At 36.0% G+C, this 18037-nt stretch overlaps 1 protein-coding gene across 2 annotated transcripts in view; it reads right to left on the bottom strand.

Moving 5' to 3' along the window:
- Positions 1-18037, bottom strand: part of FER (FER tyrosine kinase) — a 374252-nt gene that overhangs the window by 345745 nt on the left and 10470 nt on the right. The window contains exon 2 of one of the 2 annotated variants that reach the window (XM_019727983.3): positions 12055-12190. The exons of the other annotated variant lie outside the window; for it this stretch is intronic. The gene's annotated coding sequence lies outside the window, so the exon portion shown is untranslated. The remainder of the gene's footprint in view (positions 1-12054; positions 12191-18037) is intronic. 2 annotated transcript variants of the gene reach the window in all.

Genomic DNA, 18037 nt, shown 5'->3' with positions numbered 1-18037 from the left:
TTAGGCCATAACCTACCACGTTCCATCTCTCTGGAGTCGTAACCTACTCTTTGACCTCAAAGAGATCTCCAGCCACCCAATGATCAAACTATATTCCTTAAAACGTATCAGTTCCACCTATCTTCTCTCTCTTCTAAGGTGACCGTGCCACTTATCATCCAGAACTAGGATACTTTTAAGTATGAAAGAAGAGCTATTCTTTCTTATGCCAGGAAAACAGACATAGCCTAGACTCCCCAGGCAACCTGAGGCTCCACTTCTTTCCCCAGACATATTGAAGCAACTGACTTCCCTTGACTTTCTGTCTTTCTACACGTGTACTAACAACCTCCAACTATGACCCAATCCTTCTTCATTCTTCCTGGCCATGTTTTTAAAAGCTTAGCTAACTCTTACTAGTATTTCAAGATTGTGCTCATATCACCTCCTCTAGGCAGCGTCCTCTACCTCTGCAACTGTTGTCATAGCACTCGGAAATGACAATGTCCTTTTCAAGATTATATCCTCATGTTTCTCACACATCAGGCATGTGGGTCTATCTTAAAGTTCTGACCTAATTATCCTTTACGTGTTTATTCTAAAATTCTAAAATGCATTATATGAAAAATTATTACTTGTTTAATTTCATATAGATTAAGCAAGTCCAAAAGAAGTACTTCTAAATTAACAAATAGTATTTACAGCAATAAAAACTAGCAGGTGTTTTCCTAACCTGAGTTTTTTAAATTTTATCTCCTCATACATTTGATTGCTCTGCTTTCCAACTGTTACTCTCTGCTAGTTCTGTTGTCTAACAAATTTTGGAATTACATGGAAAGTAAGTAGAAATCAAGAGAAAAGTAGGAAAAGCAAATTTTGAAACATATATATCAAATGATCGTATTTTGAAAATTATACAAACATGAACATGTGTGAATATATATATGTATGTGTATATATATATATATATGTGTGTATATATATACACATATATATATATATATATATATATATATATATACACATATATATATATATATATATATATATTTATTTATTTTAAGCCCAAATTGATACACATCAAAATTTTATCATTAACTTCCTCTAAAGACTAAGACTTGGAATAATGGGAAAAAGACACCACTTTCTACTTTATGTACCTCTAGTTTGCATTTTTATCATAAGCATGTATTCATTTTATAATGTAAAAAAGATATGAGAAAAATATCCAGAGTTTTTTTTAAGACTGAGGAGTAAGAAGATAAAAATCAAATTTCACGGATAGAATGTTTATATTAAAAATTATCTCTCCTTCAAATGCATTTGAATTATTTTTATTTAGAAAATGACAAAGGTACTTACATCATGATAGTTACTTCTGTGTAAAATATTCCAGTTGCATTTCCACTCATTAGAATGCTTCTGGTTTCCACTGAACAATTTCATCCCTGTTCTACATCCCAGGCTCCTGAACTAATTGTAGTTCTGACTAAGCACCTCAACAATGAATTGGTCTAACCACAGGTCCAACCATTACTGTGGTTACCCAGCAAAGGAATCTTTGGTTTTTTGCTCTGATGTCTCAGAAAAAAGCTTTCATTCATTCATTTGTTGATTCATCCAGAAAGTATTTATTAAATGTCTGTAACAAGCCTGGCCCTGAATGAAGTCCTCAGTACACAGAGATAAAAAATACTGGTTGCAGCTTCAGGGAGCTTATTAGAGGAGAAGCAATTCTAACACATAACAATAATTGCTACAGAGAATCCCTGTACAGAGTTAGTACAAGCACAGAAGTATCATCTAAACCTGGCTGGAGCAAAAGGAAGGAGAGACTTCACAGACGTCCCTGCACCATCCACTCACTTCTTCACTAACACTTTCTTTCCTCTAAACCAAAATATGACTCTCCCCACTTAAAAACACTGCTGGTTCTCTGAAAACATAAACAAAGTCAACAGACCTTAAGCTAGACTCACCAAGAAAAAGAGAAGACTCAAAATCAGAAAGAGGAGTTACAACGGATACCACAGAAATTCAAAAGATCTTAAGAGACTACTATGAACAATTATACACCAAATAATTGCACAACCTACCAGAAATGGATAAATTCCTAGAAACACCCAAATTCCCAAGATAGAACCATGACAAAATAGAAAATCTGAATAGACCTACTACTAGTACGGAGATTGAATCAGTAATTTAAAAAGAATAAAATAAAATAAAATAACTACCTCCCAGTAAATAAAAGCCCAGAACCAAATGACTTCACTGGTGAAGTCTACCAAACACTAAATGAAGATTTAATATTTGTCTTTCTCAAACTCTTTCAAAAAATGGAATAACAGGGAACACTTCCAAACTCATTTTATAAGTTCAGCATTACCGTGATATCCAGACAAGAATACCACAAAACAAAACAAACAAAACATTACAATCCAAAACAACTGATGAACATAGATGCAAAATTTCTAAACAAAATATTAGCAAGAAAAATGCAACAATGCATTTAAGGGATCATACAGTATGATCAAGTGGGATTTATTCCAGGGATGTAAGGATGGTTTAACATCTGCAACTCAATCGACATTATACACCAATTAACAAAATGAAGGACAAAAATCATATGATCATCTCAATAGAAGCAGAAAAAGCATTGGACAATATCTATTTATGATTAAAAACTCTCAAAAAGTGAATATAGAGGGAATGTACTTCAACATAATAAAGGCAAACCCAAATAACAAAACCCACAGCTAACAAAACACTCAATCATGAAAAGCTGAAAGCTTTTTCTCTAAGATCAAGAACAAGACAAGGATGTCCACTCTTGGGTTACTCTTGTCACGGTTATTCATCATAGAATTTAAAGTCCTAGCCAGAGCAAATAGTCAAGGAAAAGAAATAAAAGCCATCCAAATTGTAAAGGAAGAACTAAACCTGTCACTATTTGCAGATGACCTGATACTGTATATAGAAAACCCTAAAGACTCCACCAAAAAAATGTTAGCACTAATAAATGAATTCAGTAAAGCTTCAGGATACAAAACTCAATATACAGAAAACCGTGGCATTTCTATACACTAATAACAAACTATCAGGGAGAGAAATTAAGAAAACGATCCCACTTACAACTGCATCAAAAAGAAAAAAAATACTTAGGAATTAATTTAACCCAGGAGGTAAAAGACCTGTACACCGAAAATTATAAGATATTAATGAAAGAAATTGAAAAAGACACAAATAAATAGAACGATATTCCATTCTCAAAGATTAGAAAAATTAATATTGTTAAAATGACCATACTACCCAAAGCAATCTACAGATTCAATACAATTGCCATCAAAAACCCAATGGAATTTTTCACAGAAATAGAACAAATAATTCAAAAATTTGATTGGAATCACAAAAGACCCCAAATAGCCAACCCAATCTTGAGAAAGAAGAACGAAGCTAGAGGTATCACACTCCCTGATTTCAAATTATATTACAAAGCTAAAGTAATCAAAACAGTATGATATTGGCACAAAAACAAAAACAGAGTTCAATGGAATAGAATAGAACCCTGAAAAAAATCCACATATATCCGACAACTAATTTACAACAAAGGAGCCAAGATCACACAATGGAGAAAGACCAGTCTCTTCAATAAATGGTATTGAAAAAACTGGACAGTGACAAGCAAGAGTGAAACTGCACCGCTATCTCACGCCATACACAGAAATTAACTCAAAAGGGATTAAAAACTTGAATGTAAAACTTGAAACCATACAATTCCTGGAAGAAAACATAGGCAGTAAGCTCCTTAACACTGGTCTTAGCAATGTTTTTTTTTGATATGGCTCCAAAGGCAAGGGAAACAGAAGCAAAAATAAACACATGGGACTACGGCAAACTAAAAGGCTTCTGCACAATGAAGGAAAACATCAACAAAATGAAAAGGTAACCGAATGAATGGCAGAAGATACTTGCAAATCATATATCCAACAAGGGGTTAATGTTCAATATATACAAAGAACTCACATAACTCAAGAGCAAAAATACAAAGAACCTCAGTAAAAAATAGGTAGAGAATATGAACAGACATTTTGTCCAAAAAAGACACACAGATGGTCAATAGGCACATGAAAAGATGTTCAACATCATTAATTATCTGGAAAATGCAAATCAAAATCACCATGAGCTATCACCTCACACCCGTTCAAATGGCTATTATCAAAAAGACAAGAAATAACAACTGTTGGCGAGGATGTGGAAAAAAGGAATGCTTGCACACTGTTGGTAGGAATATAAACTGGTGCGGCCACTATGGAAAACAGTATAGAGATTCCTCAAAAAATTAAGAGAGCAAATACTACATAACCCAGCTACTCCACTTCTGGGTATTCATCCAAAGAACACGAAAACACTAATTTGAAAAGACATATGCACTTCTATATTCATTGCAGCAATATTTACAACAGCCAAAATATGTATGTGTGTATGTATATATGTATGCATGTGTATAAATATATATAAAATGGAATTATTACTCAGCCATAGAAAAGAATGAAATTTTCAGTAAGAAGAAGAAAAACAAATAAGTACCAAATGATTTCACTTACATGTGAAACCTAAAAAAATGTTTTTTTAAAAGTCACACACAAAACAAAAACAAACATAGATACAGAGAACTAGAGTGGAAGGAGGATGGGGGAAGGGCAAAATGGGTTAAATAGATCAACTGTATGGTGATGGATTGAACTGGACTTACAGTGGTGAACACTACATAGTGTACACAAATATCAAATTAGAATGTACACCTGATATATAATATTGTATACAAATTTTACCACAATTGAAAAATGATGAAATTATGTACTTCCTAAAAAGTTTGGAAAAAACAACTTTATCTCTGGCAACCTCAGAGAATTTGAAGGAAAAAGCAAATTGCCAATAAATTTTGGTTAAATAATATTAGAAGAAACCATGCAATTCCCCAAGAGATATTAAGTATACACAAACTATATTCCTTAAAAGACAATCATGAGAAACAAGATGAGAAACTGTTCAAGATTAAAAGAGAATAAAGAAACATAAGAATAAAATGTAGCATATGAAATCTAATTGAACCCTGTATCCAAAAAACTAAAACCATAACAAAAAATTATTTAGGGACAATTGGCGAGATCTAAATAAGCACGATTATATTAAACATATTATTAAACTAGTGTTAATTTCCTCATATGTAACAGTGATATTATAATCATGCAAAAAATTATCCATATTATTAGGATATGCATGCTTAAAAAATTATATCGGTATCTCTTTAATGTAGTTTCAAATGACTTTAAAAATAAATACATACATATATATATATATATATATATATATATGTTTATATAAAAAATATATTTCTCTCCAAATAGAGAAAATAGGGGAAAATATTAACAGTGACTGAATACAGGTGAAAGGTAGTATGTGTGTTTACTGTCCTACATTTTTCAACTTTTGTATAGCATTGAACATTTTCAAAATAAAGTATTGAAGGGGTGGGAAGACAGAAAGCATGAGAGGAGGCCGGTGTCAGACAAATGCAGCACTAGCCTCAGCAAACGCAAAAACCAGCTGCGGGATCTCAGCCAGGTCACAGACGCTCTCTAGGTCTCAGCTGAAAGAGAAGGGAGTGAAGGATATCTAAGGTCCTTCTCCTACTACTTCTTCTCAGCTCGAAACCTCAAAAGATAACCATATACGAAGTAGGAATACTCATTACATTATTGTAGAAATAAAATAAAATATTTAAAACAGCTAGCCAAGGGCCCGTCACATAGAACAAAAACGATAAATATTAACTCCTCTCTTCTGAGAAAACATCTTTAAAATTCTTCAGTGAAGAAAAAACGAAGGAAGCATGGTGGTGTGAGAGGTCCCCCGGGTCTCTCCCTTTGAAGTTAAAACACATTGAACAGCTATAATTCAACAAAGGATTCCCTGCTCAACACTCAAACATGTCTGACTGATCCTCACATTGAAACATCTGAAGGTGGAGAATCAGATCCCACAGGGGAGGAGGGAAGAGAGAAACGCAGACGGGTGGTACAGATGCAGCCCAGAGCTCAATGAGGGTCTCAGGAGAGGGGAGCAATCAGGTTTCTGTGTGCACACTCTGCAGCCCTGAGTTGCAGCGAGATGGAGTGAGCATTCCTGCTTGAGTAGTCAGCATGTACTGGGGTTAGGCCCAGTAACCGGGGCCGGGATGGAGCACAGAGGTGCTCTGTGGAGGCTGTGATCTGGAGGCCATCATTGCCAGGCATAAAAACAAAACCCCAGAGTCTGGTTGCCTCCCCTCACTCTCTCCGAGTTAGCAGTGGGCCTCAGAGGAGGCTGTATTGGTGGATGTCAGGTTTCAGAGCATCCTGTCTGCAGCCCTGAGAACTGGAGAGGCAGAAGCATTTCTCCCTGAGCAGCAGACGCACATGGCTTCTGATCCCAGTGACCAGAGTGGAGATTCAAAGGTGAGGCAGCTGAGGTCTGGCAGTTGCCATTACTGGGAGGAGAACAAAGCCACAAACCCAGGAGCCGACTGTCCCAGCCCACTCCTCCCCCACCCTTCCCTGCTGATCCAAGTGGGGGCACCTGGGATACCTCGGGCAGTCCATCAAGGCCAGCAGTGTCTGGTGGCAGGGGGCAGCTCTGATATTTCATGGTCTCAGAGCCCCATCACCCAGCACATTCCCCTGTGGGGGTAGCACCCTGAGACCAAGGCAACCTCATCACAGAGGAGACACCCACCTCCCTAGGGAATACAGGGCATTTTCCATTGCCCCACAGAGATCTGAGAAGCTGGAGCAGTACAAGAGAAAAATAAAAAAACCTGTGCATCAGTGCCACTTACTGGAAAGACTCTTCTTATCAACCTACTGAATAGAGAAGTGTCACTCTTAAAGAGCAGATTTCCATACCCATAAAAGACTACCTAGGCAGAGAAATAATTGGTCAAATACCATGAATAACCAAGGTAAAAAAGCAGCTCAAAAAGAAAATGAAAAATCTCCAAAAATAAACTTGAAGACATGGAAATATGTGATTGACAGAGAATTCAAGATCACAGTTCTGAAAAAACTCAATAAGATATAAGAAAACTCAGATAGGCAGTTTGATGAAATCAGAAATAAAATCAACGAACAAAAAGAGTACTTTACCAAAGAAGTTGAAACTTTAAAAAAGAACCAAATAGAAATTCTGGAGCTGAAGAACTCAATAAAAATGATAAAGAATGAACTAGTGAGCTTAGGAAATAGAGTTGACCACGTGGAAGAAAGAATTAATGATATCAAGGATAGAAATCTAGAAATAACACAGATGGAAGGAGACACTTGAGAAAAAACAAGAGAGAAAGAAATAAAAGGAAGGAAGGAAGGAAGGAAGGAAGGAAGGAAGGAAGGAAGGAAGGAAGGAAGGAAGGAAGGAAGGAAGGAAGGAAAGATTCTATGAGAACTGACTCCATCGGAAAAAGTAACATATGATTAATGGGCATACCAAAGAAGAAGAGAGGGAGAAGGGAACAGAGAGCCTATTCAAACAAATACTCAATGAGAACTTCCCAAACCTATAGAAAGACCTGGATCCTCGAATCCACGAAGCAAACAGAAGATCTAATTATCTCAATCCAAAAAGGCCTTTTCCAAGGCATATTATATTAAAACTGTCAAAAATTAACAATAAAGAAAGAATTCTCAAGGTAGTCAGGAGAAGGAAGACAGTAACCCAAAAAGGAAATCCCATTGGATTATGATTTGATTTTTAAGCAGAAAGTCTACAAGCTAGGAGAGAGTGGTATCAAATTTTCAAACTACGGGAAAAGAGAAATTACCAGACAAGAATGATCTGAAGGAGAAATAAAGACTTTTAAGACATACAGAAGCTGAGGGAATTTACCACCACAAGAGATGCATTATAGGAAATACTGAAGGTGGGGGAGGTATTATACATTAAACAAAAAGACAAAAGTCATCTTTTAAAACTATGAGAAAGGTGACTAACACAAACAGAGGCAGGAAATTACCCCTTTATTCAGAATAGGGTATTATATACTTAAATACAACATAAAAGTTAAAAGGCATAAAGACATTAAAAAAAAGAGCTACTGCAATTTTGAAATGACCTCACCCCATAAATAGGGATAATTTGTGACGACAGAAACATAAAAGGGTAGGGGATAAAGGTCTGAATTTGCAAAGGGGAATGAGTATAAGACACTTTCAGAAGAAAACGGACTATTTATATATGAAGTTTTCTTTTGCATAAACCTAATGGTAACCACATCAAAAAATATCTACAGCTGAGACACATAACATAAAGAAAGAGAAAAAAGAAGAAAAAAGAATAACACCAAACTAAACTAAAAGACAGAAACACAAGGGAAAAGAAACAATAGAGATACAGATCTATCATAAAATAAAAGATGATATGGCTATAGGAAATCCTCATACATCACTAATCACCCTAAATGTAAGTGGACTGAACTCATCAGTAAAAAGGCAGAGAGTAGCAGACTGGATCAAGAAACAAACCCAACCAACAAACAAGTCTTGGCGAGAATGTGGAGAAAAGATAACCCTTGTGTACTGTTGGTGGAATTATAAATTGGTGCAGCCACTATGGAAAACAATTTAAAGGTTCTTCAAAAAATTAAAACTAGAACCACCTTACGACCCAGCAATTCCACTTCTGCGTATTTATCCATAGAAATCCAAAATACTAATTCAAAAACATATATGCTGCGCTATGTTCATTACAGTATTATTTACAACAGCCATGATATGGAAGCAACCTAAATATCCATCAATTGATGGCTGGATAAAGCAGACGTGGTATCTGTATACAGTGGAATATTACTTGGCCATGAAAAAAAATGAATCTTACCATTTCCAACAACATGAATGGACCTAGAAGGTATTATGCTAAGTGAAAAAGGTCAGACAGAGAAAAACAAGTACCATATGATCTCACTTATATGTAGAAGCTAAAGAACAAAATAAATGAACAAACAAAACAGAAATAGACTCATAGATACAGAGAACAAACTGATGCTTGCCAGATGAAAGCAGGATTGGGGGACTGAGTGAAAAAGGTGAAAGGTTTAAAAAACTACAAATTGGTATTTACAAAACAGTCACAGAGATGTAAAGTACAGCATAGGAATATAGTCAGTAATATGTAATAACTATGTATGGTGCCAGGTAGGTACTAGACTAATCAAAGGATCACTACATAAATCATATAAATGTCTAACCACTATGCCTGTACACCTGAAACTAACATAAAATAATATTGAATGTCAACCGTAATTGGAAAAAAAATATATTCAGACTTACTAATTTCTTAAAAGAATGTGGTGAAGGGGAAAAAAAAAAAAAAAAAAAAAAGCACCCTATGCTGCCTTCCGGAGACATGTCTCAGCTGCAAGGACAAATATAGACTCAAAGTAAAAGGGTGGAAAATGGTACTCCAAACAAAAGGGACCGAGAGAAAAACAGGTTTGGCTGTACTTACAATTGACAAAATAGATTTCAAGATAAAAAAGGTAACAAGAGACAAAGACAAACATTTCATAATGAGAATATTTTATAAAGGGAACAATACATCAAGAAGACATAACACATCTAAATACAGTATATATATATATATATATATATATATATATATATATATATATATATATCCAATCAGGGAGCCAAATATATATAACAATCCAAAAATATATATAACAATTAATAATAGAACTAAAGGGAAAACTGAAAAAAACACCACACCATTATAGTAGGGGACTTAAATATCTCATTGACAGCTGTGGATAGATCATCTAAATAGAAAATCAATAAGGAAATATCGGCCTTAATGTTAGACTAAGTAGACATAATCGACACTTACAGAGCCTTTCATCCCAGAACACCAAATTATACATTCTTCTATAGTGCACAGGGAACATTGTCAAACATAGACCATATGTTGGGACAGAAAACCTCAGCAAATTTAATAAGATTAAAATCATATCAAGCATATTCTCTAACCACAATGCTCTGAAATTGAAAATCAACTGCAAAAAGAAAGTGGGAAAAAACACAAATATATAGAGATTAAACAAGTTACTAAAGAACAACTAGGTCAAAGAAGAAATAAAAGGAAAAATCAAAAGATACATAGAAACAAATGAGAATGAAAACACAAGGTATCAAAACTTTTGGGATGCAACAAAGCAATAGTAAGAGGAAGGTTGATATCATTACAAGCCTGTCTCAAGAAACAAGAAAAACCCCAAACAAACTACATAACATTACATCTTAAAGAACTAGAAACAGAAAAACAAATGAAACCCAAAGTCAGCAGGAGAAAGAAAATAATAAAAAGTAGAACAGAATTAAGTGAAATGGAGAAAAGACAATAAAAAAATGAATGCAACAAAAAGCCAGTTCTTTGAAAAGAGTAATACAATTGGCAAACCATGGCTAGACTCACTAAGGAAAAAAGGAAAAAAATTCAAATAAAATCAGAAATAAAAGAGAAGTTACAATGGACACCACAGAAAAACAAAGGATTGTACAATAATTCTATGAAAGACTATATGCTACCAAATTCAATAACCTAGAAAAAAAATGGACAAGTTCTTAGAAATATATACCCTTCCTTGACTGAATCATGAAGAACTGAAAAATCTAAATAGACCAATCAATAGTAAGGAAATTGAAACAATCATCAGAGACCTCCCAAAAAGTAAAAGTCCAGGACCCAATCGCTTCATTAATGAATTCTACCAAACATTCAAAGATGATTTAATACCTATACTTCTCAAACGCTTCCAAAAAGCTGAAGAAGAGGCAATATTTCCTAACTCATTTTATGAGGCCAACATTACCCTGATACCAAAACCTGGCAAGGATAACACCAAAAAAAAGGAAACTACAGACCAATATCTCTGATGAATACAGATGCAAAAATCCAAAATAAAATATTGGCAAATCAAATACAACAATACATTGAAAACATAATACATCACGATCAAGTGGGGTTCATTTCAAGGGTGCAAATGATGGTTTGATGTATGCAAATCAATCAATGTGATACACCACATTAACAAAATAAAGTATAAAACCCTTATGATCATATCAATAGATGCAGAAAAAGCATTTAACAAGATCCACTACCCACTCTTGAAATAACTTCTTCTCATAGACAGGTCTCAGCTTAAATATCAACTCCTTAGAGGAACCTTTTGTGACCACCCTATCTCAAATAGGCCCATATCTCCAAATTATTTGTTTTGCTTTACTTCAAAAAATTTATTACAATTCATAGTTATTTTGTCAGAAGATTTTTAAACCTGTCCGCCACTACAGTATAAGCTATAAGAATGGGTATCCAGCTTACTCATCATTATATCCCCAAAAGCAGCAAACCGTCTGATATTTAATAGAAGCCTATCAATGTGCATCACATAAATGAATGAAACAGTAAAGGAATATATGACCACGTTAGACAATGGGACTAATAATGCTGTTAACAGAAATACAGAAACCAGAAGGAGGAATGAGTGTTTAAAAAGAAAAACAAGGGGCGGCCGGTTAGCTCAGTTGGTTAGAGCGCAGTGCTAATAACACCAAGGTTGCCGGTTCAATCTCTGTGTGGGCCACTATGACCTGTGCCCTCCTTAAAAAAAAAAAAAAAAAGAAAAGAAAAAGGAAGGAGAAGGAGAAGAAGAAGAAGAAGAAAAAGAAGACATATTGAGTTTGGTGCCAGGTAGTTGAAAATACAGGACTGGTGGGCATGCGTGTTGGAAAAGACATACAGATTGGGATTCTGCTGATTATACGTGTTAGTTGAAAAAAATAATAATAATTATGTCCCAAATAAGATAGAATTCAGTAGATGAAATGACAAGCAAAAACAAATAAATAACTAATATAAAATGACCGTAGCCTGCCTAGAGAGGAGAATAGTCTAACATAAACACTACCAAACCAAGACAAGTCAAAGTAAAAAAATAATATACTCTTTTTTTTCAGTAATTTACAAAGAAAAGTAAAGTAATCCTACCTTACTACTATTCATTGTTGGCCATATCTTAGCTAAAGTGGCAGGTCCATGTTGGAGGATTACACATTAGGGATGAGGAAGACACTTGAGAAAACGTTCAGTGACGTCTCACAGGAATGATCATAGAAAACATGAGCTGCAAGAAGAAATTTCAGGAGTCAGAATGTTACACTAGAGAGAAAAGTGAGCATGTATACACAGAGTACCGTAGGCTGTCGCTGGAAATCAACTGCGGGAGGCTCTCACGCTCACCACATTGAGAATCAGGATGCGTGCTGGGCTTGTCTATCCCCTGCTTCCTCGCTCCCATCTCTTTCCACAAGTTTCCCGATGAGTAACGTAGCTTCCCTTCTTCCCTAACCCATTCTCTCAGTTTTGAATAGGTAACTCGTGTCTTTCTCCATTTTCACAGCATAAAACTAATTCCAAGTTTGAAGCAAATCAATAGAAGCGAGTAACTACACTCGTTAAAATATTACAATCTAAAGTAATTAACTACGTGAGAAAAACTTTGTCAAAGGTTGGGAAGATTTGGGAAGGATTCTCCCAGCACATATACAATTTCTCTAACACACTTAAGTATGCCAAAGCATGACTCTTTTATCAGCTATTCTCTCAGTCCTTGAACCCAGAATTTCTAAGCTGTATCTCGGTCACTGGTTCTTTTTTATCACTGATGTCAATACATGCAATTTACAGCGCTGTCACAGTTTCTCATCTTTTTTGCCTTATGACCTCGTATTTCTAATCCCAACTTCGTGGTTTATAATCAACTCTCCCCTTCTTTCAAGTTCCTCTTTTTTGTTTGCCTATTCCATTTCCTGTCATTTCCCCAACTTCCTTGACTTTCACAGGAATCATCAGAGGACATTTCATAGATGTTACCAATGAGATGACTCCTTTCCTTCTGCTCAGGAAACTGCCCGAACGCAGGCACATCTTCCAAGCCCCCTACTCGTATAAGCTCTCACCTGCTTCCAAAGGGCTCCTTCTTTGCCCCCCAGACAAGCATTTTTTTCTCTTCTAGATTTGGCAATGTTTTTAATGCTAGAACTGGTTGGAAATCTAATCTACATATAATGAAGCTGTTATTACATCCACCTTTTTCCACTAAACTGTGATTTGGCTGAAGACAGGGATTATTACCTTAATACAGCCAGCATCACATATAATGCCTGGAACACTGTAACCAAACAAGCGATGACTGAATGAATGAAATTCCAAGGTGAATTACAGCTTTCTCTGATTTGTACTCTTCGGTGTAAGGGAAGGCTTTGACAAAAGTTGTTATATTAAACGATAAAATTCAGGACTTAAAATGATATTTAAATATGAAAATTTTAATCATAATTTCTCTTTTATACTGTTTTCAATAGAGGAGCTTCAATTTAACCCCTAGATATAATAAACAGTGTTACTTATAAAGATTTCCAAGGAGCGAAATATAGTGTGTACCTAAGTATACACATTATATATGTTACGTAATTCCACTCTAAAGACAGATCTCGCAATTACTGGACAATTCATTTAATTTGAATTTTTGTTTTTGGCCTCTCTTCTCTATCAGCAAATAAAGCTGAGTTGCCTAGAATTCCATAATCTGGTCTCCCAATGTGACATAGAAACAGTTATTTTTAAAGACCTATTAGGTTGGTGCAAAAGTAATTGCAGTTTTTGCAATTAACCCTTTAAACTGTAATTACTTCTGCCCCAAACTAATAAAAACAAGAAAGACAACTATTCAACTGGGATTTCATGCCCAACACTAAGCAATGTCAAGTGTCTTGTTCAAAAAAGCTCGTCAAAGCTCCCATGTGTTACTTATGTATCACGCTTCAACTTAAGTCTTTCTATAATTTTTATTTTTCAATAAAAAAATAGTATTTTTCCACTTGATATTAAAATAATTTGGGTTAAAAATAAGTAACAACTTCCTTGGTAGCATCTCTAAGTGGAACATTTCTTTGTTCAACCTACTATAAACCTATGATTAAAAATTATATTCCTTGTATTACTTCAAAAAGATTACTATCCTTTTCAGAACTTAGCAAAGTTTTCTACAGACAAGTTAAAAATATATAACTATCTTGGGATTATAATGCTAAGTGAAATAAGACAGAAAAAGTAGAGAACCATATGATTTCACTGATATGTGGGATATAAAACTGAAAACAACAAAGGAACAAGACAGACAAATGAAGAGACAAAAACTCATAGACATAGACAATAGTTTAGCGGTTACCAGGGGGAAGGGGAAAAGGGGGTGATAGGTGAGGGGAAAGGGGATCAAATATATGATGATGGAAAGAGAACTGACTCTGGGTGGTGAACACACAATGTGATATATAAATGATGTATTACAGAATTGTACACCTGAAACCTATGTAACTTTACTAACCATTGTCACCCCAAACTTTAGTTAAAAAAAAAATGTGTAAATGCTTTCTGGTGTACCTTAATCTTCCCCACCAACTGCTCCAACAACACAGGTTACCATTGCTAACTCCCGCTCATAGCCAAATATAGTTCCTATTCCTTAAATGTGCTTCTCTTCCCAACTAGGACTAGAGTGAGCCAAGAGAAGAGCCTAGGGTGCAAACTTATGGAGACATTCACTTTCAAGGTCATGCAAGTGCAGTTGCATGACCCTAAAAGGGAACACCGTCTTAAGTTTTGTGTCCTAGGCCTCTCACCCTAGTCCTGGCCCTACTTCTTTCTTCCACCACTAGTCCTCTAACTTCTCCAATAAGTACAATCCCAATTCTGCTAAGCCAAAAACGAATTCTGATAAATCAAATATCTAAAATTTAAATAATAAATTTAAATACAACTTTGCATCCATTTAAAAATCACGTTTTCAAAGAAAAATCTCTTATTTATGATGTGATGTTAGGTGAAAAATAGATGAGGCAGGAATGCCTACATACAATTAAGATTAATTTTTTTTTCAAATGAGCATGAGTTCCACGTGTATGTAAGTGACAGATCTGTGTTATCTTTTACTCCCTTTCTTTTGGTAGAAGCATCTAAATTTTCTTCTGTCAAACTTCCCTTCTCTTATTCTTAATCCATATAGTTTGGTAACAGAAATCATTCCCACTCTCGAGTTCCTGGAATAAGCATAAAGTTCCTGGGACAGGTGTATGACCCAGGTCTGGACAATCAGCATATTCCCTTTCCCAAGCAAAAGTTCAGGAATGGGTATGTAACCCAATTGAACCAATAAAACTCAACCCCGAATTTTTGTAGGAACTAATCAGAAAGTTCTCTTTCAGCTGAGGTTGCTAAACTGAAAGAACTTAAGTACCTACTTGACAGTGAGCCAACGCAGAGAAGAGCCAAGAGATAGAAGGAGAACTGAAGAACAGTCTGAAAAGATTTTGCCCCTAGGCCTAATCACACCTGAGTTGAGGTGTGAACAGACAGATGTACCAGCTGAAATTTTAGAATTACGGTTGGGAAACACTTCCCTCTGGATTTAACATTTCCTGAACAAAGACTCGACAAATGAAGTGATATTTGAGCAAGGACCTAAAGGAGATAAGGAAGTAAGTCATGTGGATATCTGGAGAAGAACATTCCAGGCCAGGGGGACAGTTAGTGCAAAGCACCTATTTAAGAAACAGCAAGGAGGCCTGCGTGGGGTGAATGGTAGAGACAATAGAAAAACCTGAGTTCACAGAAAGATGGTACATGAGGGAGGGAAAGCAGAACCAGAAAACTAGCTCATCTGAAGGCCTTGAGCTCATATTCTGAGGTACATGGGAAGCCAGTGAAAGATTCTGAGCAAAGTGACGTGACCTCTTACTTTTCAAAAGGATGACACTAATAATCTGAGGCTAATATTTTGAGAGCAACAGTAGCAGCAAGGAGACTTGTTAGCAGTTATGTAGGAGAGAGACAATGGTGTTGAACCTGAGTGACCCAAACAGAGGTAGTGAGAACTGGTCAGATTTCAGAAAATATTCTGAAGACAACAGAATACACTGAAAGACTGTGTGGGGGAAATGAAAGAGTCAAGAATAACTTCAAGGTTTGGGATCCGAGCAAAAACATGGAGAGAGTTGCCACTTACAAAAATGGGACACATTAATTTAATTGGGTTTCTATCATCCAAAAGAAGCCTGACAAATATAAAAATGTATGTCAGGAATCAGGTTATAGAAGTGACAGCCCTAAAATGTAGAACTAAGTCAATAATAGAACATGAAGAGAATATGTTCTCCCTCTATTGTAGGGTGAGAAGTCAGCAATTCTTAACAAGCAAAACAGCTGGTAAATTGCCATATCTTGTACATGGGACTACATGCCTACTAAAGATGCAACTGTAGAATACTCAGTTAAAGTGTTAGGATGTCGGTATACTGCCTACTATGTAGCAGTCTTCAGAAGGTCCTTCAAAAACAAAGCGCACTTTGAGTGAAGACTTAACGAAATGAATATTTTTTCAGTCTTTCACTATAAATCCAAGATGGCTGACAATCTTGCAGTTTACAGAGTGGAAAATCAAATATCCATAAACTTAAATTAGAGGCTTTAACAGCACCAAAACAAAAAGTAAGAGAACCCTAATGCTCCAGTCTCCTCCCCAAGCATTCTAGCTAAGAGAATATTTATCCATTATAAAGAACCATCCACTATGAAACAGCCTGGGAGCAGGGACAAATTAGCTGTGCATTGTTACCTCCAGAAATTGCTCTGAATGGCCTAGAGACAGAAGCCAAGAAGGAAAACTCAGAAGCCTAGAATGTGCATGGTTTCTCAACTTCAATACTACAGACATTTTGAACTGGAAAATTCTTTGTCGTGGGGGCACTGTCTTGTAGGATGCCTAACAGTATCCTTGAACTCCACTTACTAGATGCTACTAACACCTACTTACACTCACCCCGCAACCCTCTATGTGAAAACAAAATGTCTCCAGACATTGCCAAATATTGCCTGGGGTAAGAATTGTCCTGGATGGAGAACCGCCAGATTAGGGTAATGGGCAAAGCTGTCTAGCGATTTGGGCTTTGGATACTTGGGAAAAATGATCAAATGCAAAGAAACAAAAAAAACTTACTAAGTTTATTTTTTAAAAAGTTGTATTTCTAAAGAAACTCCCAACAAGGATTTGTTACTGCACACTCCCTAAGATGGTTCCCGGGACCCCAACCCCTCAGCAACAAAAAACGGGCTATTGAAGCAGTATGGTCCCCAGTAAGGGAATCCTATTCATGCATCTTGGCTGTGACCACGGAGAAAAAAAATAAAAATATTCCCAGGTAGAACTAGTGACAGCCATATTTGCTAATCAAAAATCATATTCTACTGCCAAGGCAAAGAATCTCTGTCATCCCTGTCCAATGTAATAGGTACACATCATAGATGGAAAACTATGCAAACACATGGAAAATCTCTGTGGGTTGTTTCTCCTTTTTCTCTTCTCTAATTGAGAGTTTTTATAGTCTATGCTATTTTCCTTCTCTCATTGAACACTGGCTTGATAGCAACTAGCAGTATTTATCATTTAACCATCAGTTCCTAGATTCTGAGGTTTTCTATTCAAACAGAACTGAGAGAATTACATAGAGATCATAGACTTAAAGTCAGATGCAGCAATTAAACGAGTCTATGAATTGTCTTCCTTAGTCAGGGGGCAGGTGATAGATGTATTGGAGGTTGCAAGTAAACGCTTTGCAAATTATTTTCGGAGAGGGCATTTTTTCAGGGTGTATATGTAAGGGAAAGCACACTGGGAGGATTATAGTGAATATCTCTTGGTTACGCTTGCCCTGCCTCCATGATCACAATACCTTCTTCTTCTTTCAGTGGCCCCCCAACCCTGCCTCTCAGACCATGTGGCTAGCCACACTTCCTATTCCCAGTTCCCATACTTAGCACCTGATCTAGACCTCGCCTACCATCACGTTATCCCCCGACCCCAGGGTAGAAATATGACCCAATTTATTTAATGACATGTGTAATCCCAGGACTTAAC

This window comes from Rhinolophus sinicus, chromosome 3 (genome assembly GCF_057876585.1).
Source record: "Rhinolophus sinicus isolate RSI-liver-muscle chromosome 3, RSI-T2T, whole genome shotgun sequence".
NCBI lineage: Eukaryota > Metazoa > Chordata > Mammalia > Chiroptera > Rhinolophidae > Rhinolophus > Rhinolophus sinicus.
The sequence above is the reverse complement of the archived record's forward strand: the minus strand, read 5'-3'. Positions and strand labels throughout refer to the sequence as shown.